General features: G+C 34.9%; 1 protein-coding gene across 1 annotated transcript in view; it reads left to right on the plus strand.

Annotated features, from left to right (window-relative positions):
- Pde9 (phosphodiesterase 9) overlaps positions 1 to 26,409 on the plus strand; it is a 479,057-nt gene that overhangs the window by 7,615 nt on the left and 445,033 nt on the right. The window contains exon 2 of the mRNA XM_069834095.1: positions 6,416 to 6,671. The gene's annotated coding sequence lies outside the window, so the exon portion shown is untranslated. The remainder of the gene's footprint in view (positions 1 to 6,415; positions 6,672 to 26,409) is intronic.

The following is a 26,409-nucleotide window of genomic DNA, read 5'->3' on the forward strand; positions in this document are numbered from 1 at the left end:
GTCTCAGTGAAACGTACAGCAGAGTCCGTATAGGTCAGTTTCTATCTGATGCTTTTCCAATTGACTGCGGGCTAAAGCAGGGAGATGCACTATCACCTTTACTTTTTAACTTTGCTCTAGAATATGCCATTAGGAAAGTTCAGAATAACAGGCAGGGTTTGGAATTGAACTGGTTACATCAGCTTCTTGTCTATGCGGATGACGTGAATATGTTAGGAGAAAATACACAAACGATTAGGGAAAACACGGAAATTTTACTTGAAGCAAGTAAAGCGATCGGTTTGGAAGTAAATCCCGAAAAGACAAAGTATATGATTATGTCTCGTGACCAGAATATTGTACGAAATGGAAATATAAAAATTGGAGATTTATCCTTCGAAGAGGTGGAAAAATTCAAATATCTTGGAGCAACAGTAACAAATGTAAATGACACTTGGGAGGAAATTAAACGCAGAATAAATATGGGAAATGCGTGTTATTATTCGGTTGAGGAGCTCTTATCATCCAGTCTACTGTCCAAAAATCTGAAAGTTAGAATTTATAAAACAGTTATATTACCGGTTGTTCTGTATGGTTGTGAAACTTGGACTCTCACTTTGAGAGAGGAACATAGGTTAAGGGTGTTTGAGAATAAGGTGCTTAGGAAAATATTTGGGGCTAAGCGGGATGAAGTTACAGGAGAATGGAGAAAGTTACACAACGCAGAACTGCACGCATTGTATTCTTCACCTGACATAATTAGGAACATTAAATCCAGACGTTTGAGATGGGCAGGGCATGTAGCACGTATGGGCGAATCCAGAAATGCATATAGTGTGTTAGTTGGGAGACCGGAGGGAAAAAGACCTTTAGGGAGGCCGAGACGTAGATGGGAGGATAATATTAAAATGGATTTGAGGGAGGCGGGATATGATGATAGAGACTGGATTAATCTTGCACAGGATAGGGACCGATGGCGGGCTTATGTGAGGGCGGCAATGAACCTTCGGGTTCCTTAAAAGCCATTTGTAAGTAAGTAAGTAATACATATAACTCTCATCTAAATCAAATTGTTGAATTCTTTGTAAGTTCATGCATATGTATATACACTTTTGCTGGTTGAGTGGAAGAGAAGGCCTTACGGCCTTAACTCTGCCAGCTAAAATAAATCGTTATTATTATTATTATTATTATTATTATTATTATTATTATTATTATTATTATTATTATTATTATTATTATAATATTCGTGTTATGTTATCAGTAGGAACCTTTCTCTGTGTTAGTTTTTCCCTAGATATTAGGTAAGTGCAACGTGTAGGTCATCACGGTATAAACACAGAAGCGTCCTCATGCAAAAGTTTCCATTCGTGCTTTCGTCAGGCAACAGACACTCCGCCCAAATAGGTTCCCGAGAGCCTCAGCTTCCTCAGTGCGAGAAATCAAAATTACTTCAACGAAAAGAGGTCCGGCGGGATGACAGTTTTATACACGGTTGCAGATTTTAGCTGAATGATCAAATGCATATGAGAACCTCGTGGTCGGTTTGCTCTCGCGTGCCAGGAGATCTCCGCGCCGCTATTTTTACCTCGAAGCGTAAAGCTTTCAATGCGCGAGCAAATAAACGCGGGCTGCAAGCGTAGTGTCAACAAACACGCTACAGGGTGTGCGCGAATCGCAGTCCGTGGAGCACGACCCCGTTCTGAAATAATACATCTCTAGGCGCTAGAGAGAAAGATGAAAAACGTACAAATGTCAAGTGACGGGGTAGGAGGAGAAGACTTTTACGAATAAATTAATCCCCCCAGTTCAACGGAACGCGTAACCATAACAACCAGTTCGATACACTCGCGCGCTACATTACCGACAGACACAACATGCATAATGAATGTTTGTTTGTGAGGAGCGGATCCTACCTATTTACATAGTGTGTGACGTCATCTGTAATTAAGAGTGTCTTGCATTTCGTTGCTAGGTAACACAACACTTCGGCTAGGGTTCGATGTTTCAAGCTTCGTTTCACTCCATTTCTTTTCATTTAGTCAACTGTTTTTGTATGTTGGTTATATTGTGAGTTGAGAGGGAGCTTCTTCTGTGTTACATAATGCTGTATATCCCAAAACCAGTCACGAGTTCTACAGGGACATCATTTTATTTTTACTAACATTTCTAATATTAACCTGGCTATACCTTTGGGTCAACGATTAAGAACCGGAAACACCGTTTGCTACCCCCTTCCACGACTGGAGTTCGATGATACTGGCGTAAAATACAAACAAATCACTTTACTACGTATAGGAGGGAAGAAAAGTAGTTCATCCATTTACGTAAACTAGGAAATATCGCGATTTTGAGTTTGATAATTTTCATTAGGTTTTTGTTTAATCAAAATACAGTACAGTATTAACAATGACTGTTTTTACTCACGAACTGAGCTTTCCATGTGGACGTATTCATTATGCAGTGTATATTATACTGTCTACAGCACATTAGCGTACAATATAGAGAATGAAGTTAAATTGAAAAATAATCATAATACGGATATTTAAACACATTTTTGAAAATGGTGGCCGTTCATTTCGATACAGGCTTCAGTTCTGATGTGCATATTATCGTACTATAGACTATTGTACCTAATTCCAATTACCAGTTTCGTCCTTCGTACTAGTAACTCATGTTGAAATAATTCTCTACCTACTCTATAAAAGAGACCTTAAGTACTGTAAATTCAGTCTTCACTTCTGCCCGATCCGAAAAGATAAAATCACTCAGACATGCTATCTATTGTCCTTCCCAAGTGGTTACATCGCAGCGTCGTAGAAAGGGAGGAAATCTCGTGACAGTTAATTACTTAAAGGCCCTTTTATTTAAGTTATTTTAAACAATTGTATGGGTATAATACTACGTAGACGTCCAATTCTTAACAGAAATTAATGTTCTCAGAAAAGAGCTAAGACAACCCAGCCACTGGCATTTACAGAGAGGCGAATAGAAGCAGGTGGGAGAAACCGGGATGCAACGTAGGCAAATGGAAAATGATGCAATATTGAAAGCTCTTTCGTTACTGGAAAACGCGAACATATTTTTGGAACGTACTGTTTACTATGACCGTAAGGCTACTATGACTGTATATGCGGTCTTGGACCTGTGTGGAGGACAGTTGAACTTCATTAGTACATTCAAAAACTCAGGTAGAATAAAAATTGAAGTAAAAAATAAAATGATGTCCCTGTACTTCTATTATGTTGGACCAATATTAGCAATTTTTGACGTGAATACGTTTGTAAGTTCAGTCCAGTGCAATCCCACAAAGTTGACCGACAAATTTTCAGGCCAGTTTTGTCGCGTCCATAGTTTCTAAACCACACGACATATTCCAATGAAGTAAACGGCGATCGACAGACGAAGGATCAATGTATCCAACTTGACCTTGATGCGCGAGAGGGAAGAAGTTGAAACCCGAATTGGCTGGTCGACCGATAGTCGAAGCAGTGTAATTCGAGATTGCGAAGCGATAGAAAGTTCAGGATGGTGTCAAACGATTCATAACGAACCAGACTAAAATCTCAATTGAGCAACAACCAGCAGCCGACAAGTTAAATTGAAAAAAAAAAAATTCGCGGTTACTATAGCAACCGATGTTTACTCTCAATGTGTAGTTCCAGCATATTGAAGATACACTGGGTTTTCAGGGTATCTGGAAAGAAGATATATTGATTGTCACTGTTGACGTTTATTTTAACAGCAATTTTATCAGCGACGTATTCACACATAAAACTTGCAGCTGTCTCCTATACAGCCTACCCCGATTTTTTTCTCTTAGAGTTTTGGGTATAATGTTATTTTAAGTGATCGTGCTTCATTTAATTTAGGATGCACATTATTATTATTATTATTATTATTATTATTATTATTATTATTATTGTTATTTATCATTATTATTATTTTTTTTTTATTAGTTGTGTTTATTATTAACTGTCATTATTGAGTGTAATTAGTTACCACTGCCACCGGGTATATACCCATTTGAGTGTGAATAAATACGTACACACATACACATACATAATTTTGAATATTATGATATGGGTAAAGAAATATATATTAACACTTACCGATGTCGCAATATCTATCTCATTATTTTTCCTATACAACCTATAGAGTTTTGGATATAATTTTGAATATTAGTAGTAGTAGTAGTAGTAGTAGTATTAGTAGTATTTATTTATTTAACCTGGTAGGCCGTCAGGCCTTCTCTGCCCCTCTACCAGGAGATTCCAACTATAATATGAAGAATAAAATTACAATTAGTATTAAATTTACTATTACAATTACAAATCAAATTACAATTAGTATTAAATTTACAAATTACAATTACAATAAAAATCAAAGTACGAAAAGATTACCTGACTAATTAAAGCTAGATAATTTATCAACAGTAATCTCACTAGACGTTTTGATTTTATCGATAAATCTGCGAGTGGAACACGAGCAGATTCATCTAGAGAAAATCAAAACTCGAGTGGGATTTAATTGACTATTACACGATTAGAAGAAAGTATATAAAGATTAGAAGTAACGAAGTACTCCAATACAATAAAATATTAATTGACTTACGAAAATACAACTGTCTTCAAATGTATTATTGTACCATCTCAACATTACAAATATTACGCCAGATGCATGCTAGATGGCAGTAGTGAGCAATGCCTTCTCGTTGAGAAGTTCTCGATCTATTATACGCGATGGCAATGTTACTAGTCAAGAAGGCTTTGTTGATTCAGTTTCATTTTTATTAAAATGCAACATTCCACTTCAATTATCCGAATCCCATTAATCAACGTCACTTGACAGATGATTTTCAATAAATCTTAATATTAAACAATCTGTGATACGTGACTATCCATAATATCATATAGCAGAAGCTATAACATAACCTAACTAATATACACAAGTGTTTGAAAAGTTTTAATTAACGACGACGACATAAAAATAAACATGAATAATTTTAAAAGCAATAATTATTGAATGTACAATTTTCAAATTTGAATGTGGTTGGTGGTTCAGTTGATGTTATATTGGACGTGTGCGTAATAGAAGTGGAACTCGTTGATTTAGGCCTACATGGTGTATTCAACTTATTCAGGATTTCCGAATGAATAATTTTAAAAGGAATAATTATTGAATGTACAATTTTCAAATTTGAATGTGGTTGGTGGTTCAATTGATGTTATATTGGACGTGTGCATAATAGAAGTGGAACTCGTTGATTTAGGCCTACATGGTGTATTCAACTTATTCAGGATTTCCGAATGGTGCTCTTCATTTATTTGTAAATCGGATTTCAGAAGATGCATAGGTATGATCAGTGATTTTTATTAATTCTTGTTCTTGAATGCCAATGCGAGTCGTAATTGAAACTGCTGTGCATCGACTGGAGTGGTTTGTAATTATATATATATATTTATATATATATATATATATATATATATATATATATTGACGTCCAGACCAGCGCAGTTTCAAATGTTGGCAAACAAAGAAACAAATGCTAGGGTTAAGCAGCCATGATTGGTTGAAATACGTCCTTTCGTACCGTTTTATTGGTCAAAAGTAGTATGACGTAGTAAGAGTGTAATAGTCATAGAAAAACAAAGAATATTTTATATTTACTGAATTACAAATTAAACCTAGAATAACAAAATTGTATAGTGATGAAATTACTGGATATTGAAATATTTTGTGATAGATTAAGGAAACTATTTACAGGAAATCAATTACTGACCAAGTGCCTAGTAAGTTTGCGTTTGAATTCAATTTTATTTCGACAGTCCCTGATGCTAGCAGGTAGCGAATTCCAGAGTTTTGGCAGGGCTATTGTGAAAGAGGATGAGTATGAGGAGGTGCGATGGGATGGTATTGTTAGTATTGTTTCATGACGACAGCGTGTGTTCAGATTATGGTGGGAAGAAAGGTAATATATAATATTATATTTTAATATGGGTACGGTAATATATTAACACTTATCGGTGTCGCAATATCTATGCCATTATTTTTCCTGAAACTGGGATGCTGAAATAGATTTCTGAGGTTCGATGCCACGAAAACAAAAACCCGGGGGTGGAGAGGCGACGCATTGCTGTTTATGTCGTTTTTAATCCAGACTGAAAGATTTTGGGCTTCGATCCAATTATATGACGTCAAGGCGTCCCAGTTGGAACTGACCCGATTAAATCCCCGTGCAGTTACGCCATTCCTCCGATTTTGAAGAATTCTGAGGTAGCACGACTTTGGTGAACGTCAGTCTGTATATACATCGCTGGCAACGTCCGATGAACACTACATCGCTAAACAAACACGATCCGATGAGACAGTCTTATCAATCAGGAGCGTCTTATCTATCAGTGTGTGTGATGCTCTCTTGTTTATTGTGTTGCAGGCGACACCTGCGCGTGCGAATGAACAATCATCAACAATTGGCGATGAAAACAAAAGGGCATCTAGTGCATTCGAAGCTCCAAGTAGCAGATTAGAAGTCACAGGCAGGGATATTTAGCAGCCGGACCGTCGGGGAGCAGGAAGGAAATTATTCAAGTCATTGTGAACGAGAACTGATTCGAGATGGACGTCTGCCAACATCAGCACCTGACGTTTTCTTCAGCTTCGCGGACCACGCTGGCTGCGTCGTGGTGGTGGTGAGTACACTGTGCTTTCCTAGTTCAAATCATGTCGTCGCCAATATACACAACATCCGTGCTAATTTGAGATGAAAAGTTTTATACATAACGCAGATACAATCATATATATTTAGAATGTGAAACTTGTCTTTATTACAATTAACTGACGGTAAACAAGAGCAGTAACCGGAAGTCTTGTTTTGTCTATTTTTTTTCGTGTAAGATCTGATTTAGGTTATATAATAATAATAATAATAATAATAATAATAATAATAATAATAATAATAATAATAATAATGATAATAATTTATTTTAGCTGGCAGAGTTAAGACCGTAAGGCCTTCTCTTCCACTCAACCAGCAAAAAGTATATATACAAATGCATGAACTTACAAAGAATTCAACAATTTGATTTAGATGAGAGTTACATGTATACTAGAGTTATTTACGAATTAAACAACAAAATACTATGAGCTATTAATTAAACACTGAAATAAACTGTGTAGCAGAATTAAGCTAAAATACGTATAATGTTAATATATTTCAAATAATATTAGATAATAGAAAGAGATTATTATGAGACAATTTTGAAAATACAGCACTATCAGGATGCATGTCTAAAGGAAGGAGTAACAGTGATAGTTTAAATCAGTATGATTGGAGTGAAATGCTAATAAGGTTATCTTTTAAGCTGTTTTTAAAGGTGTTTATTGTCTTGCAGTCCCTAATACTTTGTGACAAGGAATTCCATTGACGCAAGGTGGATACTGTAAAAGATGATGAATAACGAGATGTTCTATGAAGAAGTATACTTAGCGTGCCACAGATAAGTGATCTGGTATTTACGTCGTGGTTAGAGTATAGATAAGAGAAACGAGGCGAAAGGTAATTTGGTGCTGAGGTGTGCAGAATTTGAAAGAGTAAAGACAAAGAGTGTAAAGTGCTGCGTTCTTTAAGTCGAAGGCACGAAAGACTTGCGAAGGACGGTGATATGTGATCATATCGTCGGATGTTGCACACGTATCTGACGCACATATTCTGAGCTCGCTGTAACTTGACTGGCAGTTCAGAACTTAGGTCACTTAACAATAATCGAAGTGCGGCTTTACTAGGGTTTGTACTAGGGTAAGTTTTAGTTGCTGGAGCAAGAAGTTTCTCAAGCGACTCAAACAGTGAATGGAGGAACAGTTTTTTTTTTTATCATTTCTTTAACTTGAAAATTCCAACTTAGATTATTATCAAGAACGAAGCCAAGATTTTTTTTATAGACATTATAGATAATAAAATCAACCCTAGGAAAGCGGATGAAGAACATACATTCTATCTCCTGTGATTAGCACGATTTTATAGCGTCAAAATGGTGTACATAATGGGTGCCTAGCAAATACCTTAGTATAATAATGCCGGACAGCTGTATACTAGCAGCATTGGCTTTGAGTGCGAAAAATCGCGGACCTGACATCTAGCGCAGAGGGATGGAATTACGCTCACATATACAAATATTAACATAGCGAGATTCGGACTATTGTTTAAAACGTGAGTTACTAATGTGGAATTATATATGAAATACTTAAGAAATGTTGAATAATATTTAATGTAAAATTATTATCTTATATCAAAGCTGCATATTATGAGAAATATTGCATACTTCATATTACTTTCCGTAATTAATTGTTACATATTTTTTCTTTGGTTTACCGATACAAAATCAATCTGATATTAGGAATGAATTTACAGTAATGTTTTATATACGCATTGCTGACAACTGCAAAGTTAAAATTGATAGTAATCTAATGCTTGTAATAATTAGTAAAGGCATGTGGACAACAATAAACTTAATTTGATAAAATCTTAAAATCCAATACATTTTAACTTATATTTATTTATTAGGTCTAAATAAAAAAAAAACTAATTTGTATTTTTCTATCAACACAAAGACGAAGGAATTAGGCCTACTACGTTTTATGAACTGTCGGAAATCGAAAGTACGATTTGGAGAAATTTGTAATGCTGCAATTGTTACAATTACAAACAGCACATATACACCCTGACATTTTAACACTAGTACTAACAAATGTACTAATTCACAAAACTATTAACAAATTAACTAGCCCAGCAACAATATACATTGCAGTTGATTACAGCTTGTTTCGCGGGTAACTCCATTCCGGCAGGTTGGTAGCAGCACCATCGTTGTTCGCACGTAAAACTGCTAGCTGTCCGGTATTATCAGCGAATAGGGATTATAAAGAATGGGCACTGAGCGAATTTTCCTGTGTTTTGTTTCTCTGTGCGCCAGCGTTTAGTTCCACTTTCAAGCGCTAGAGGTTAGTGTAATCTAGCACACGCTAAGATAGTAATTGAGAATAGAGTTGAGACACAGGATCCAAACATCGCCTACCTTATTGCATAATCCAGTAACGCTTTGATTCAAATAAATTCAAGTTAACAGCTTTTCCTTATTTCTCAGTGACAAACTAGTTGTAATAATAATATTTTATATTTCAGATATAATAAATTATATTATAAAATAATATAATACATTATAAAACTAAGTATCGAATTCGTTTAATATTTGTATATAATATAATATAGGTATATGGTTTTACTTCTCATAAGAGTTTTGTTTTTCCATTTTCAGCGCTATCAAATCATTACATATTTTAATTGTTGTTGGGGTCAACGTCTCAACTCTCATTATAAAGGAACTCTAGAGTCTAGACATTACAGTTAATGACGGATTTAATATTTTATGGATCCAGTTTATTTTATTTGAGTACATAATGTAACTAGATGTATTAATTATGTGTGTTATATTTCCGCTGTGTCGACTGCTAGCTGGTGTGATGTCAGCGCCAACTCTAGGGAGAAAGCAGAATCTGACGCTTTAGCTGGCTGGAAGGTCATTGAAATCAGTCCGGCTACATCAAAGATACCGACGCTAAGTGTCCATTCTTTATAATCCCTATTCGCTGGTATTATTATAGTAAGGTATTTGTGCCTAGTTCATTTCGAGATACGCACACATTGATTTCAAGTTATCGAGGAGCTAGAAAAGCACAAAATTCCTGCAATGATACCTACTCCGTACAACTTCCGGAGTTAAACTTAGAAGTGTTGGTGAATTAGTGATTTGATTCTGAGAATTGAATTTCACGTGAATTCAGTTGATTAGCTCTCCTTTGTGCGTAGATATTGGTGCTGCCCCTGGTGGACATATTCGGACGGAGTACAACTTGCGAATGTCTTCATCTCTTGAAGTTTCCTGTATAACTAGGTTGACAGACGGATCGATTTTTCCCTCCAGTTGTCCCATTTTCAAGCTACAGTTCCGGCTGCATTGTTGTGATGACGCAAGGGAGCATCTTTGTCACATCAGTAACTTGAGTGTTCTGACAGGGCCTTAAATGTCGTCGTAAATAGGTGGTTTGCACTTGTAAAGCTTGAAATAATACATGAATAATTTTATTATAGAAAGGAAATTTACTCTGCCTAGCTTTTCTAATAATTATGTTTCAGAAAACAGATCTCTTTAGAAGAGTAATACATAATTCGCAACTTTTTAATCAATATGTTAAAATTTAAGATCAACTTATTTCGTCGTCTGTCTTTCCGGTTTTGTATTCTATTATATTCCAGCGGGAAAAATATTACAATATAGTCATTTAAACGTTTTGGGGTAGAGAGGACTGTGGAAAGGTTATGATTCCGGTAATTTCGAGGACGCAACGCTTTCATAGGAAAGAAAATACATAGGCCCAATTTCACTAACCATTGTTAAATATTTAACATGTCGTTAAGGCAGTTTAACAGTAAACTTAACGGAAGAGATGTTTCATCAAGGCCCGGTTTCTTCAACCTTTGTTAAATTATAACAGTGTGTTATTCCATTTTAACTGTAAACTTAACAGTTGAAGCATTTCTTCAACTACTGTTAGTACTAACAGGCTGTTAAAACTTATGTTAATTTAACTGCCCAATTTCATGCAGTTAAATCATTTAACTCTCTGTTAGCATAGAAGTATCCAATATGGCTGGTGCGTTAGATGCTGAACTTATATATCTGCATTATTTAGAAAATGATATCCATGAATACATAAACAGAGCGGATGATTTCTGTGATTTGACAGACCAGAAGTTCATACAAAGGTATAGGCTATTTTCTGCCAAGCCTCACTTTTCGCTTTCAACTTAGATCCGTTTGTTTGTTTATTCTCATTAATTGGTTTATACTGGTAAATAATTTCCAGCAGAAGGTTTCTTTCGAAAGAAGAGAAATTAGTGCCAAGATTTATTTTTGTTCCAGTGTTTTCCATTTCATAACAGCAATACCAATACGCCGCTCCACGCTATTGTGATACAGACGAGGAAAGAAGCAGAAATCAAACCTGAGAGAATAGAAACGGAAACAAGCGAGAATCGCAATTGTCAGAGTTCAGAAAACAGAAGTCAGCCTATACTTGGTTATAGGTTATGGTTAAACTCTAGAATCTCTGGTCCTAACAGAGAGTTAACAAACAGAATGTTAAAATGTGAAATGTAAAGTCGAAGAAACGCAATATTTTTAACAGCAATTCATACTTTTAACTTATAGTTAATTAACCCTATGTTAGGTGCATTATAACAAAGGTTGAAGAAACCGGGCCTATCTGTTGTTACTGCTAACATCTTGTTAAACCCACTGTTAAATTAACATAGCATACTCCCGCAGTTAAATCCTTAACGTCCTGTTACAGCGTGAATCATGGCTGCCAGAGAACATATGTTACACGCCGCATTATTATATCGAGATATATTTGCAGTGAAAACAATTAGCTGCAATCACTACTTCAGCATTTTTAATTATCCAGAATAGATATGTTCATAAATACTAAAATTATTTATATTAATATTAGTACTGCATCCGCAGTTAAGAGAAGATGTGTGCTTATTAACGTAATCATTTCTGTGATTATTATTTCATATTAATACTCAGATATAATTGCAGATTTTCAAAACAATATTTTTTTTTTATTTCACTGATTTAACAGTTCACATGTATGTATGACCAATGACGTGTGAAGATATGTTTGATATATAAGATTTGAAAATAATGCTAACGCTTACCATTGTAGTATTCAGCATCACAATTATTTTCATTTTCTATTGGTTCAATTTGATCCTGGATAATTGCAAGAATCTTCGTACAAATATCAACTTTGAGAGTGAAAGTACCACCTTCAGTTTTCAAATGCTCCACTGTATCTTGCGCATTTCCCGTCTTAGCATTTCTTTTAATATTTTCATAACATTGATTTGTTTCATAGTTAGTGTTTTCACATCCAAATGAAGATTGAAATAGTAATATGCGTTACAAGAGCGGTATGTTGATGTTTTCATGTTCGAGGAAAAGATTGAAAAAGCGAAACGTAGTTGAGCTTTTCTAATTTCCGAGAACATGAAAACAAACATACCGGTCGTGTATCGTACATTATTTTGTGCGAAGATCGTTTATTACATACCTGAAAGACGAATTTCTAATTAGTTGCAATGAAATCTTCATCTTGATTTCTGTTCAATGACTGCAACTTTTAAAAACTAAAATATCTATCTTCAACATTGTTGCTATAAAATGTTTTCTGTGTTTACTATATTCCAGCAGGCCGTGATATATGTCTGTCTTTTTTTCCCCCAGTCTATAAATTTGAACTTAAAACAAACGGTAAGGTTATGTAATGATTTATTTTTCATTTTAATATTTTAACAATATTATTTATATAACATATTGCAGTAATAACATCGGCATCTGGAATCTTGTTTTAATTTTTTCACGGCTTCCTTAATGTTACTTGCATTACAAATGCAGTAACTTTTGTGGTGTTGTAGAGTTTACTTAATTTTTGCAAATATTAAAAAAACAATAATTAACAGTGCAATTTAGGCGAAATTGCAGTGGTAAGTTTCCAATTTATAATTATTACTATGTTAAACGTCTCTAAAAATATGTTAAAAGCCTAAAGCAGTAAAATGAATATGGCGCTTAAGCGGTAAGAAGAGGGAAATTGTTATGTGTGTTACGTTGGGAATACTGAATGTGGTATTTCACACTTACCGCGTATTGGTTTTGTGCGGAAAGCAAGCAAATACGCACGATCTCGCACAAATATTTTGTTAAAGAGATCCATCCATGCTTGTTCCTTTTCCCTAATGAAAGTTCCATCACTACGTTTGAGTTCGTATACTTGTTAGATCTATTAAAATAATTATATTTCTCATATGAGGTAAAATTACTGCTTCTTATACGTTTCTTTTTCTCGATTTCCGTTGTAATTATACTAGTCTTCAATACTTCCGTAATGTAAAAAATACCATTCTCCGCTAAAACAAATGACTACACCAACTAAAGGCACATGCAATAAACTTTCATACAATCACTGCTTCTTTGATTTCTGTTACATTACTCTTAACATCATGTTACCTAACCAAAATATCTCAAATGTTTGGTGAAACACTATTACACTAACAGGATGTTTAATTTTTAACAATACGTTAGTTAACATGCTGTTAACGTTATTTTAACGAAGTTTGGTGAAACTGGGCCATAGTCTGTATTGAAACTCCTGAATCGTTTTAAATTGACACAATTTTGTGAAAGTTGTTCCTATGATATTTTGCTTGCGACCTTCAAAACTTTTGTAGTAAAATAGCATGCATGCACTAGCAAAATTTTTCCAATAGATATTGGCATGATGATATTCAAGAAGTTTAACAACCGGTTATCACATGTGTACCTATGTTAAACATATATAGTACATACTAGGTTCAAAAAGTTCCCGGAATTTGCTAGCATCATAGAAACAACGTACCTTAAACACTATTCTACAGCATTCCCTTCAAAATAGTTGCCTTCCGCAACAACACACTTTTGCCAACGCGTGTAGAGTTCCTGGAAGCAGGCCTGGAAGCCATTTTGTGAAACCCGTCTTAGTGCTCTCGTCGCGTTTGCGATAACCTCTTCAGCATTGAATCTCCGTCCTTTCAGATGACTTTTCAGACGGGGAAACAGAAAGTAATCAGGTGGTGAGAGATCAGGAGAGTATGGTGGGTGATCCAAAGCAGTTATGTTGTGCCTGGCAAGAAAATTCTGTACAATTATTGCGCGATGAGCAGGTGCATTGTCATGCATAAGGAACCAGTTGTTTTCTACCCACTTTTCTGGACGTTTCCTTCTCACTGCGTCCCAGAGGCGACGGAGGGTTTCTACGTACAATTCATTCGTTACAGTACGACCTTCTGGAATGAACTCATGGTGCATGAGACCCTGAGAGTCGAAGAAAACTTCCAACATAACTTTGCATTAAGTGTGCTTAAATGCGACAGGCTCATGTCAGTAGATTTACTGGCATGTGAAAGAACTCCTGCGGGACAAAATTCCGGCACATCCGGCGATGCTGATATAACCTCTGCAGTTGCGAGCGTCGTTAAATAAAACATAACATTTAAAATAACTTTGCCTTTGGAAGTGTCCCTAGGAAATTTTTGCTTCCGAGGAGATGTTTTCGATTTCCACTCAGATGACTGTCGTTTAGGGACTGGGTCGTACAAGTAGCACCAGTTTCATTTTGTTTAAGAAATCACCATCTTCATCAGCCATACTGATCATGTCCCCAGCAAAACACAGAACTTGATGTTTGTACTTTGCTCTGTGGACATAATTACAAAATGCGACGAACAAACAAAACACTATGATAAACAATTGCCTACAACTCAAAACCAATAATTGCCATTATCAGCAAACTTTAAGGAAATGACATCATGAATGTTACCAACAAAACAAATGTATAATATCCCTTGTTATATATTAATACGAAAAATGGTAGTAAAATTCCGGGAACTTTTTGAACCTAGTAGTATATGTCCATGGTAATTGCGAACATTATCTAGAAATAATTTAATAATCGGTTCGTCCGAACCGGTGCGAACCGGGCGAATATCACCCTGGATATTGGAAATGTTGTAATAACGATATTGGTATGTATTGATGTGTTGTGCAACTACTACCTTATCGCGCTCATAACTATTGAAGAGCCTTACTCTAAGTCCATATCTGGAATTTTCCTTCATCGGGCACTTGATACACAATTCATTGACTGTTGACAACCGTCTGTTCTCTAGGGAAGATTCGAATGCACGACCGGGTTGCCATGAACCGTTCAAGCTGTGACATAGCCTTTGTTAAATTATAAAGGGACATCATTTTATTTTTACTTCAATTTTTATTGTACCTGAGTTTCTGAACGTACTTCACTCCCACCCCTTCTACTAATGAAGTTCAACCGTCCCCCACACAGATCCAAGACCGCATATACAGTCATAGTAGTCTTACAGTCATAGTAAACAGTACGTTCCAGAAATATGTTCACATTTTCCAGTGACGAAAGACCTTTCAATATTGAATCATTTTCGCACAGGTACTGTCGTCCATTTGCCTACGTCGCATCCCGGTTTTCCCCACCAGCTTATATTCGCCCCTTTGTAAAGACTAGTGGCTGGGCTGTCTTAGCTCTTTTCTGAGAATATTAATTTCTGTTAGGAATTGGACGTCTACGTAATGTTATACAACTGTTTAAAATAACTTAAATAAAAGTGCCTCGTTAAATAAATAATTAACTGTCACGTGATTTCCCTTCTTTCTACGACCCTGCGACAATAACCACTTGGACGGACAGTAGATAGTATGTCTGAGTAATTTTATCTTTTCGGATCGGGCAGAAGTGAAAATTGAATTTGCAGTACGTAAGGTACTATTTTATAGAGTAGATACAGAATTATTTCAGCTTGAGTTACTAGTATGAAGGACGAAACTGGTAATTGGAATTAGGTATTAGTCTATAGTACGATCATATTGAAATGAACGGCCATCATTTTCAGAAATGTGTTTAAATATCTATATTATATTTTTCAATTTAACTTCGTTCTCTATAGTGTACAGTAATGTGCTGTACACAATATAATATACTCTGCATAATGAATACGTTCGCATGGACAGCTTAGTTCGTGAGTAAAAATACTTATTGTTAATACTGTACTGTATTTTGATTAAACAAAAACCCAATGAAAATTATCAAACTCAAAATCGTGATATTTCCTAGTTTACGTAAATGGATGAACTACATTTCTTCCCTCCTGTACCTAGTAAAGTGATTTGTTTGTGTTTTACGCCAGTATCATCGAACTACAGTCGTGGAAGGGGGTAGCAAACTGTGTTTCCGGTTCTCTAAAGGTATAGCCAGGTTAATATTAAAAATGTTAGTAAAAATAAAATGATGTCCCTGTATATCTGCCTTTGAAAACTATCGAAAAATCTATTTTCAGCACATATTTAACACGAATTCAGTGTAAAGAAATGACGTAAACGTGTTTTCCAATCGCAAGTCACCAACCTACTTCTGCTTTTGATAAGGATCGTTGTATAAACTTTGATCATGTTCTCCCGGAACTCTATGTTTGTCCCTCAAGAATGAGTTATTATTTGTCGAAATATTAAATAATATTTTCCTTGTGCGTTGCTTTAAATTGCTGTATTTCCGTTATGTTCAATGAAGCTGGAAGTAGGAAAAGTTACTAATACAAATATTGACGTTCGTTCTGAAATTCATAAATAACCAGCTATTAGGCGTAGTAACTTTTGAGTCCTACAAGTTAACGTTTTCCTACTGAACCCGGATGTTCATTTCCGTCCTTGTCGTGAGTGGAGTTGGTCCAGTTCATAATCTCACTAACTCCCTTAGATGAATTGTAATTTTATCCGGTCATCTCCGTTTCGGCCATGCCAACGGTCGTTTCTTCTCATGTTTTCAAACGGGCCATGTACCGATATAAAATGTAGTAAATAGGCAATATCACTCCTTCGTACACACGTCTTGCTTAGATTTAAGATTTCTAATTACGTTTGAGAAAGAGTACGAAATATACACAGTGTTGCCAACTCAGAATTCCATTTACCGCTGAACAAGCTTAAAAAACCGCTAACCTGTAGTTGAAAAACTCCAGATTTTTCTTAACACATCACTTCCAAATTTGAAATACAAACTTTACAGTTTTAGGAACTGGAGAATTTTATAAAAATGTAGACTAAATAATGGAAAGTGTGTATCACTTCGTAGGCTCCATGTTCTATGCAAAATCGTATGGACAATTAAATCTGAATATTCTGTATTCGATATATCACCGAGCTTTCCAACTATCACCGGCAACTTCTTCCACCCAATCTTTCAACACATTAAGCCACCGGCGTGGCTCAGTCGGTTAAGGCGTTTGCCTGCCGGTCTGAAGTTGCGCCCGGGCGCGGGTTCGATCCCCGCTTGGATTGATTATCTGGTTGGGTTTTTTCCGAGGTTTTCCCCAACCGTAAGGTGAATGCCAGGTAATCTATGGCGAATCCTCGGCCTCATCTCGCCAAATACCATCTCGCTATCATCAATCTCATCGACGCTAAATAACCTCGTAGTTGATACAGCGTCGTTAAATAAGCAACTAAAAAATTTCAACACATTATGTTTTTTTTTTTTTTTCACTTAGTTCTAAACTTTTGTACGTATGGAGTTGTACGCGGCATATTTCTTCAAAATTGAATGAAGTAGCTCAAGAATAAACTGGACTCTTCCGAAACAATCACATTCACAATCACACCAGTCGGTTCGTAATCTGATTTCACATTGAGCTGGAGACGTGCCTGCCAGCAATACGTCTGGTTTGAAGTTTTAAGTACCGGTATGTCTGTATTACATAAACTATAACGCGGAATGATATTTTAAATAATATATCATAATATAAGTTATCATAAATTAAAATAATAATTCAGTTCATTATCTACTCTTTATGAATAATATAACAATTCATTTACAAAAACAATGCATAGGCTACATGATTACACTAAAAGTTTAACGAATGTGGCATACCTTATTTGTACAACAACAATGGATGAGGCAGGAAATGAACGTGGTTGTACCAAATCGAGTTAACATAAAACGTAGATATTTTATACTCGCACAATTAAAAATTGTGATAATTCCATATTAAACTCCGGTTTATGATTAATTAATATTATTGTCCTCAAGTCCATATTATATAAAACAATTATATCTTTATATATATATATATATATATATATATATATATATATATATAATTTATTTCAAGAAATAGTCTGCCCAGGCATCCTGGGTTGCCAAAAACACAGAATAACACACACATAAGAATAGTAATGATTACAGTAAGATAGATGAGCCAAATTTAAATGTGAACTAGGAGCTTAAGTTTAAGAAATAATAAATTTGTACATATATTTGTAACAATCACACACTAACGAATAGAAAAAGGGGGGGGGGTATTATGATATTCCGTATAAATGATTTTTCAGAATTGCCACAGACCCTTTAATGGTTGAAGTAATTATTTTTGGAATGATGTCATGGATTCCAAATGTTTTGATAGTGTTTACAGTTGATCGTGGGATGGTGCCCCTCGCTCCGATCATTAAACCATGTACTTCCCAGGTGCCTTCCATCTGATATTTTTCTCGAAAATACGGAATAGTAGGCTCATAAATTTGTTGTTTTTCTTTGTTGACCTCGGATGGTTGGGTCTGGCTCATCTCAAATCTAACAGTTGGGTCCAGTATAAAGCCTTTACTATTAGTCTTGTCTAGAGCCACGATGTCCGCTCTTCTAATTCCGCCGCCTTCAGACGCAACGCAGTGCACCTCTTCATGGACCTCGAAGGATTTCCTTCTGCTGAAATCATAAAAAAAAAACGCTAAATAAATAGCTAGCCGCTGACGGTAAAATTCTGTAGCTGACCATAGTCCTGAAAACACCAGATTTAGCTACAAAACCGCTGACTTGGCAACACTGAATATACAGTAGCCTATAAAGTTTTGCTTTCTCTTAATGGTGAGCAACTGGCCAACCAGCTACAGCGTCAGATTTCCACGCCAGAGACGTGGGTTGAAATCTGAGCGAAACCAAACTAAGTTTGTGCTCTATAGAGACAGTACTCGTATTTAGAGGAAATTTCTGTGGTGTGCTCGTTTCCTTTGTCGAAATTTCGCCAGTTATCGATTAATAATCACCAAGCTGCGGATTTTTAGGCACTAAAAACAGTTGGAATAGGCAGGCAAAATAGGCATTCAAAATTCTAAAATCTATATACTTTGAACTGGTAATGGAAATTGTGGGAAAACGGCTGAACGGATTTTAATAAATGACCCCTCATTTTGAAGGTTGGAATCCAACGTTTTTCAGAAAAAATAGTAGTTTTCAGTGAAATATCAATTTTCCTACATTATTTTCCTATTTTCTAAAATCCATCTTTCTTCAGTTTTGAGAACTAATTGCATTTCAGCACGGCCGTGATTTCAGAATAAAACAAAACACAAACTACAATAAACAATAGCTATTATACGAAGGCCATGACCTGCAGGATTGCTGACATATTTAGAGTTCAAATTCAATTTGTTATTAAAAACTTCAATACTTGTTAAAAGTAATTTACAGGTCTTATTCTGTGGTGTGTAATTTTCTGAGTATAGCTGTGTATTGAATATTGAAATCTACAAAACGTGAAGTGGTTTGATGACATTATTACCATTAGAAATGAAATTGCATTACAGTTAATGCCATGATGTGACTATTTTTCATTAATTATACATATTATTGCTATACTGATGATATGAAAGTGAAACGTTTTGGGAATATATAAGTAGATATAGAGAATGTGTTAAATTAGATCTTCATTTCTGTAATTTACTGAGTGGCAGCTATTATATTATGTATAAAACTACAAAACTTACGTAAGATAATAATATTGTTATTAAAAATCAAATATTTTTATAGTTATTAATCAAGTGGGGTTGGGTCTTTTTCATATACTTAATGGCGGTGTGGTGTAGATACTTCTAAGAGTCATTCTCTTCAGTATTGGCTCGAGAGAGCGCAAAAATTACAGTTCCTAAGGAAAGAAGGTATTACTTATTGATAAAACAAGAGGCCTACAAAATTTTGTAATCTCTCGATCATTTCAGCAAGATCTCTTAGCAGGATAAAATGATTTTACCGTCTACATTTCAAGCTCTACATGCAGCAGCTATACCAAAATGCTATGTCTATTGTTCGAAAGCATAGCAAACTTGACTTTTACAATCCACAATGATCTGAAATAGCATTGCTTTACTCCCACATGAAAAACCCACTGATCGCTCTGACATTGTTACTTGCGTTTTCGCGTTGAAACTTAAGATACATAGGATACAGAGGTTCAAGAAAAGTATTTGGCGTAAAAACCATTGAGAGGGAGTATGTTTCATTATTATAGAAGCAAATAACTTTCAAAATGTCTGGTATTTTTCATTGAAAATAAATCTGAAAAATTTTTATTTGAACTTATAATGAACTTAGTTTTCAGCATTTGCTGCACAAGCCACTAGTAGGCATTTAAAAAGGCACTAACAATTTATAATTCTTAATGGCTAACACGGTCATAGCGTAGTATTATGTAGCATATACACTAGTTTCTATAGGAATGTCATTATGACTGTGAATAACTAAATATTCCTCAAAATTTTGTAATGAAAATTGATGTATGTTGTAAGAATGTTCTTAAATTGGGAGAAACTCCTCTCCACTTCACGTGAAGTGTTGGGGCAATACTTCAGGGATACAATCTCATCTTGGGACCAAACCAGTGGGAACGCAGTAATGTCAATGTATTTTCCAGTCAGTGCTTCTGATGACTTTTGCTCTGGCATATCTCCACGGTATATTTAACGTATTACCACAGTTTAATATATCCAGTTGCGAAGCTTGGGATGATTTTTTGCATTTCTCGCGATAGTTGCTAGCCGCTTGGAGCGCTGTGAGTACTAGGAACAATAGACTGTGTCACTGCTATCGTGATCTAATACAGGCCGTAAGGAAAACCATGTGACTCGCTTAACCCAATCATGAAGGGTGGCTTTTAAACCATATAAATTAGTTAGAATGCATAAAGAGTAACATATATTTCCCTAAAATGTAGTGTAATTGCAGTAATAAAATTTAAAACAATGATTATGAGACACTTCAGACATAATTCACTTGCGAGTTAAGGTGAAATATTATTTTTGGTGTGAACATTACTTTGTTCGTATGTGTAATACCTCCCTTTATTTGAATTAAATATTGCGAAATTCTTGTACATTCATTTATGCACGATTCAATAATTTTCAGTTGCACCGCACGGATATTTAGATATGTTGAAATTATAGGTTATGTTTACTGTACCGTTACATCAATATTCGCATTTATACATTATAATTAAGCATAATGTTATGTATGATACGCCACACATTCAATTTGTCTGTATTTTAATACTACAATTGAGTACGTACTGAATTATTGTATTTATCTACTTCCTAGGATACGAAGTAACACAATTGTACGTACACTAATTTCATAGGAGTGGTATGGTAAATGTTCTATCTACAATTAAGGAAGTTAGATGTGCTAAATTAAAATCACAACATAAATTCTTTTTTATTAAACCTCAAAATAGCTTCCATTCTAAACCTAAAATGTTGATGCGAATAGATTATGTTAACATGTAAAATTCTCTTCACAATAAAATAACACAGTTTTGTAATTATTTCTGAAACAAATTATGGAATAAGAAGTAAAAGGAACTTATGGATACATTACACTAAATAAAACTTAGTAATGGTACGCAATAAAGTTATAGGCATAATATAATATTTCACTGAGCTCCATACACTGAAATAGAAAACCCGAACGTACATTATCGTGTGCTCAGGAAAGTGTCCGTGCTGAGGCGATAGTAGCGACCCTGGTGGTCAGCAACTATCTATGTTTGCATATTTATTAAGTATGGAGCTTCGCAACTGTATATACTAAACTGTGGTAATACAGCAGAAAACTCAACTCGAAAAACGAATACACAGTTTAAAACAACTGCCCTAGTCAACTATCACCAACGATTCAAGCTGCTTTCGAAAAACATGTTTTTGCTATTGGCCGATTTTAAATTATTCGATTTCTCCACGTTGTAGTGGCAGTAAAACGTAACACACAGAATTATCGATAGTTATATAATATTACTGCCCTCTGCTGGATAAAAAAGAAACAAATGACAGATTAAAAAATACCAATAGAATGGTCAATAAATTCAAGTATAATATATAATACGGATATTTAGGCAACTTTTAGGCATTTATAAGCAAAGCTCGGAAGTTGGGGACTTGTGTCTTTGAACGTGGCTAAGCGACCGGACTTCAATGTCAACAAACTCCCGCTTCCAGCACGGAGGTACTGTCAGGTCTGCTATAAAAGTGGTTCCTGGCTGGAACAACATAATGATAATATTATGATAGGTTGAAACATCTAATTTTATAGCATATATATATATAAATAAACATGCAAAATACATCAAATTTACAGTTCTGCTCTGTACATTTCATTACAGTGTATGACTACATCATTCGAAGATTTTCGAACCCATAAATTCTTCGTCTGTTAGTTAAACATGATTTGAAACGAAGGAAACTTATTTCCATGTCACATGAAGTGACGGGAGCAAACTTTAATTTTTTATTTTATTTATTTTAACTAGCTACCTAGTGAGTACAAATTGCATTTATAAAATAAAAATGTTTCTAGCCACTACCGTAAGAGTCAGGCTCGTGTACGGTGTGGTCTTAGTGAATAATATAACATAAAATTTACAAGGACAGTTTACTAAATACAGTAATTAACTTAATTCGAACCAATAAGTACAACACAAGAGCAAGAATAAAGAAGAAAGGGAAAACGAGAGAAAAATACACATTTAATATAAATTGACAATCCGACAGAAGCCAGTGATATTCAATAAAAACATGAATATAGTCGATAGAAATAAAAGGTAAAAAAGTACATTTGTTACTATTATATATCATGGATAATTTTACAAAATTCTTTTTTAAAAGTTTCAATTTTAAAAAATTTCAAATTTGGAAAATGGTTTGAAATTTTATTATAAAGTCTTGGGCCTAAATAAAATACTGAATATTTCACTGTCACTGTTTCCTGTTCGATTTTCAGCAGAGCTCGTATCTGAGAAAGATAAGTATATCCTAAATTTTTCTCGCAAATAGTTTTCAATTAGTGTATCACTACTAGGGAAGGTCCCTCTACGACTTGATCCATGGCTATGGACAAATTCTCCATCAATTTAAAGGACTGCAATGTCTTTCAATGAATGCCCGTTTCCAGATCTAGTTTATGTGTGGTACAACTTACAAGATATAAACTCTGCATTAGAAGAAAATAATGTATCTCCTCAGAATTCCTCCACGAAATTCTGTACCTAAAATTTAAGAAATGCATTTTCAAACTTCCATAACACCCATTCGAATAACACGTATTTTCTAATTCCTCAAACAGACCGTTTACCTGTAATTGTCTTAATGTCATTGGCTTCGACGTGACACAGTTTATTCGTTCGTCTTCTTGCCATTCGATGTGACCACTTTCTTAGTACAAACGACTGTCCCTGAGCACTTGCAGCGTGAGCTTTGTGTACGTTATGCCTGTAACCTTACTCAAGCACACGACACACAAGTCCCCAAGATCCGAGCTTTGTTTATAAGTAAATAGGCATTTACGAAGTGTAATGGGCAATTATAGGCACTATAGAATTCGCATATAATACTTACAATGCCTTAAAATGGATATGTAACTTAAAAGCTTGGGTCTTCAGGTTAAGCATTAAAATAGGCATATAGGCATAAATCCGCAGCTTAATCATCACCATTATCATCCTGATGTGACATAATATTCACCTGTAAAGGTGTAATGCCAAAGACACTGTCTATGACAGCTATATAGGCTACAGTATATAACAATGTTGTTTGTACACCTCATATATTATTAAACTGACATTTGAAATGACCTTACAATTGAAAATATATCAATAAAATGAGTTAAACACGAACCCATTGACATGAATAAAATCAATTTACAGTGGCTGAAAAAAGTATTCACCTACATACTATCTTCATCTGTAGTAATACAAAACTAGCAGAAAATGAAACAGTATCGTGACACTTGTATACAAATTTATTGTTTATCACATAGGTAAAATAAATACAAAAAATATATAACTTTATCTCTTTTCAAAACAATAATATATGAAAACAAAATAAAATGTGTGTCATTTCACCTCAAATATGAACATAGAAAAATAAAATTAATTCATTGTCCTTTGTCAATCCTTAATAACGGGTGGGCCCTCTTATCCTCTTGATATTTTATAGTAATCTTCTTGGGATTGATTTGACAAGCTGTTCTGTTTTTTCTCTAGTGATTTTCCTCCCATTATTCCAACAGTGCCTCCTTTAGGTCGTCTTGCTTGAGATGTGATTTCTTATTCTTCCTTCTAAATCACGCCACAGATTTTCAATCGGATTGGTATCCGACGATTCTGGTGGAGTTACCATCCAGCAGGAGGTGTTGTACAACAACCACAATCTTGTGTTAAAGGCGGTATATTTGGGGTGAATATATAGTCACCACTAAGGCCCATATTGTTCAAACTGTTGGCGAAAGGAGACATCAAAATTCTTATGTAAAGATTGTGGTCCATTATGTCATATATAAAAAATACAAGTCGACCACACCATTAGCATTCTTGCAGCCCCATACCAGTACTGATCCTTCTCCGTGTTTAATTGCGGATGGTAGATTTTTTTCATCTAATTCACAATTCTTTTGGCGCCACACTTTTATCTGTCCATCTGACTTGAAAATGGTAAACTTGCTTTAATCTGTGAAAACAACCTTCCTCCAAAAGTCATAGCTATTATTGACATGTTCTTTAGCATAATTAAGTCTCTTCTTTCTGTTAGTCTTGTTGAGTATGGTTTTCTTCGTGCTCTGCAGCCATAATGCCCAGCTTCGTAGAGTATATTTCGTATTGTTTGAGCATTAACATACTTTCCAGTTTCATTTTCCACTTCAGTTCTAATCTTCGGAGCACTCAATTTTGAGTTTTTCTTTATTTTTCTAATTACCTGGCGTTTTTCTGACTGACTTAATTCAGAAGGACGACCATATCGTGCTTTTTGTACTTATTCTTTGATTGAACTTGTATATAATGCTCTTAACTGTATCTCTAGATCTGTTTAGTATCTCACCTATTTCCTTGAAAAAAGATTTATCTTGTCGAAAGCATCTGACTGCAATTTGCCTTTCCTTTTCAGTCGTTTCTTTACCTTTTCGCCCCATACTTGGTCAACCCTGATAAACTGCTTGCACATTGAAACAACCTCACTGCAGCAGTCTATACACTAACTGAACAGAGGGAAACTGAAAGAAGTGAAGGTAACTTCATGGATTTTTGTTTACTAGTTGAATACTTATTTGACGTCTAAATCGACACAGCTTAAAGTTAGGACTCTATTTGTAAACAAAACAGAAAATTTGTACAGTTTAAATGCATTTACAAGAGTGGTGCTAATATTAACTTCACAAACCTGAAATACAGACATTAAAATCATCGTTATGTATATGCTATTTGAATAAAATGTAGTATAACGACCGAAAGTTGAATACTTTTTTTTGTACATACACCTGTTACTTACATAAGCATTTAAAACTACATATTCCGTGAAATTCATGTAACACTGTTGCTCGTACACTTACCCCGCGGAAAGTGGGTAGTTACGTTTAGATGCATAGTAAACAAGCAGAGGTACGAACTCTGTCTTTCTACGGAGTACTGCGGACATGGTAAACATAAAGGCTGTACAATGTTTTTTTTATGGCGTGCGGACCGAAACATAAATAATTAACGTACATAATTTTAAGTAATATATTGTAGTATATGCAAAATATATAACAAAACCAATCCATGATTAAGTATAATATATACGTGATACATCTGAAACATAAAAGAAACTTCTGGAGGACGAACTCTTTAAATATATCTACATACGGGGCTTTCATTTCAAAACTTCCCACTCTAAATAACTAGTTAATTAAATTGAATTCAATTTAAACCAAAAAAACACGTAAATTTAGATATTGATAGGGAAATCTTAAACCAGACTTAAATGCATTTTAGATTTCACCTTCCACTCCCAACCACTCCCACTTTGAAATTTCAAACGGCACCCCTATATTTTTATACTTAAATATGAAAGAGCACTCAATTGTTTATACACCACATTAATTTGTTTTCGCATCTTTTGTTTTCTATCGTCGCCTAGCAACCTGGATTATTGTTATTGTTGATTAGAGCTGAAGAGAATAAAGCTAAAAAAACTTATTTAGCATTTCATGTAATGATTGTGCTTGTGTATTAAATTATTTTAAAATGGTGTATACCCTTCAAGAGAGAACATAAATTATCCTTATTATTAAATTTAGGAAATTACCCAAAATAAGCTGTGTTTTCATTCTACAATCAACTGATAATAACAAAGCTTCTTATAATCACTACAGAATGCCTCGTATTTAGATGAATTTTGTTTCATCCCATGCACTGTTCTGATCGAAATGTCAATTTTTTTTAGCGATGGCTCTGATTGATTCACCTTTTTTAAACCGTTCCAATATTTGTAACTTCTGCTTCAACATAAGTACACATTTTTTGTTCCCTGCCTTGCTGCCAACGTGTACCAGTATCTGCACACTACTGCACTGGTTAAACCGGTTAGCCCTGTGCAGCACGGGACAGGATGCGTT

This window comes from Periplaneta americana, chromosome 8, assembly GCF_040183065.1.
Source record: "Periplaneta americana isolate PAMFEO1 chromosome 8, P.americana_PAMFEO1_priV1, whole genome shotgun sequence".
Lineage (NCBI taxonomy): Eukaryota > Metazoa > Arthropoda > Insecta > Blattodea > Blattidae > Periplaneta > Periplaneta americana.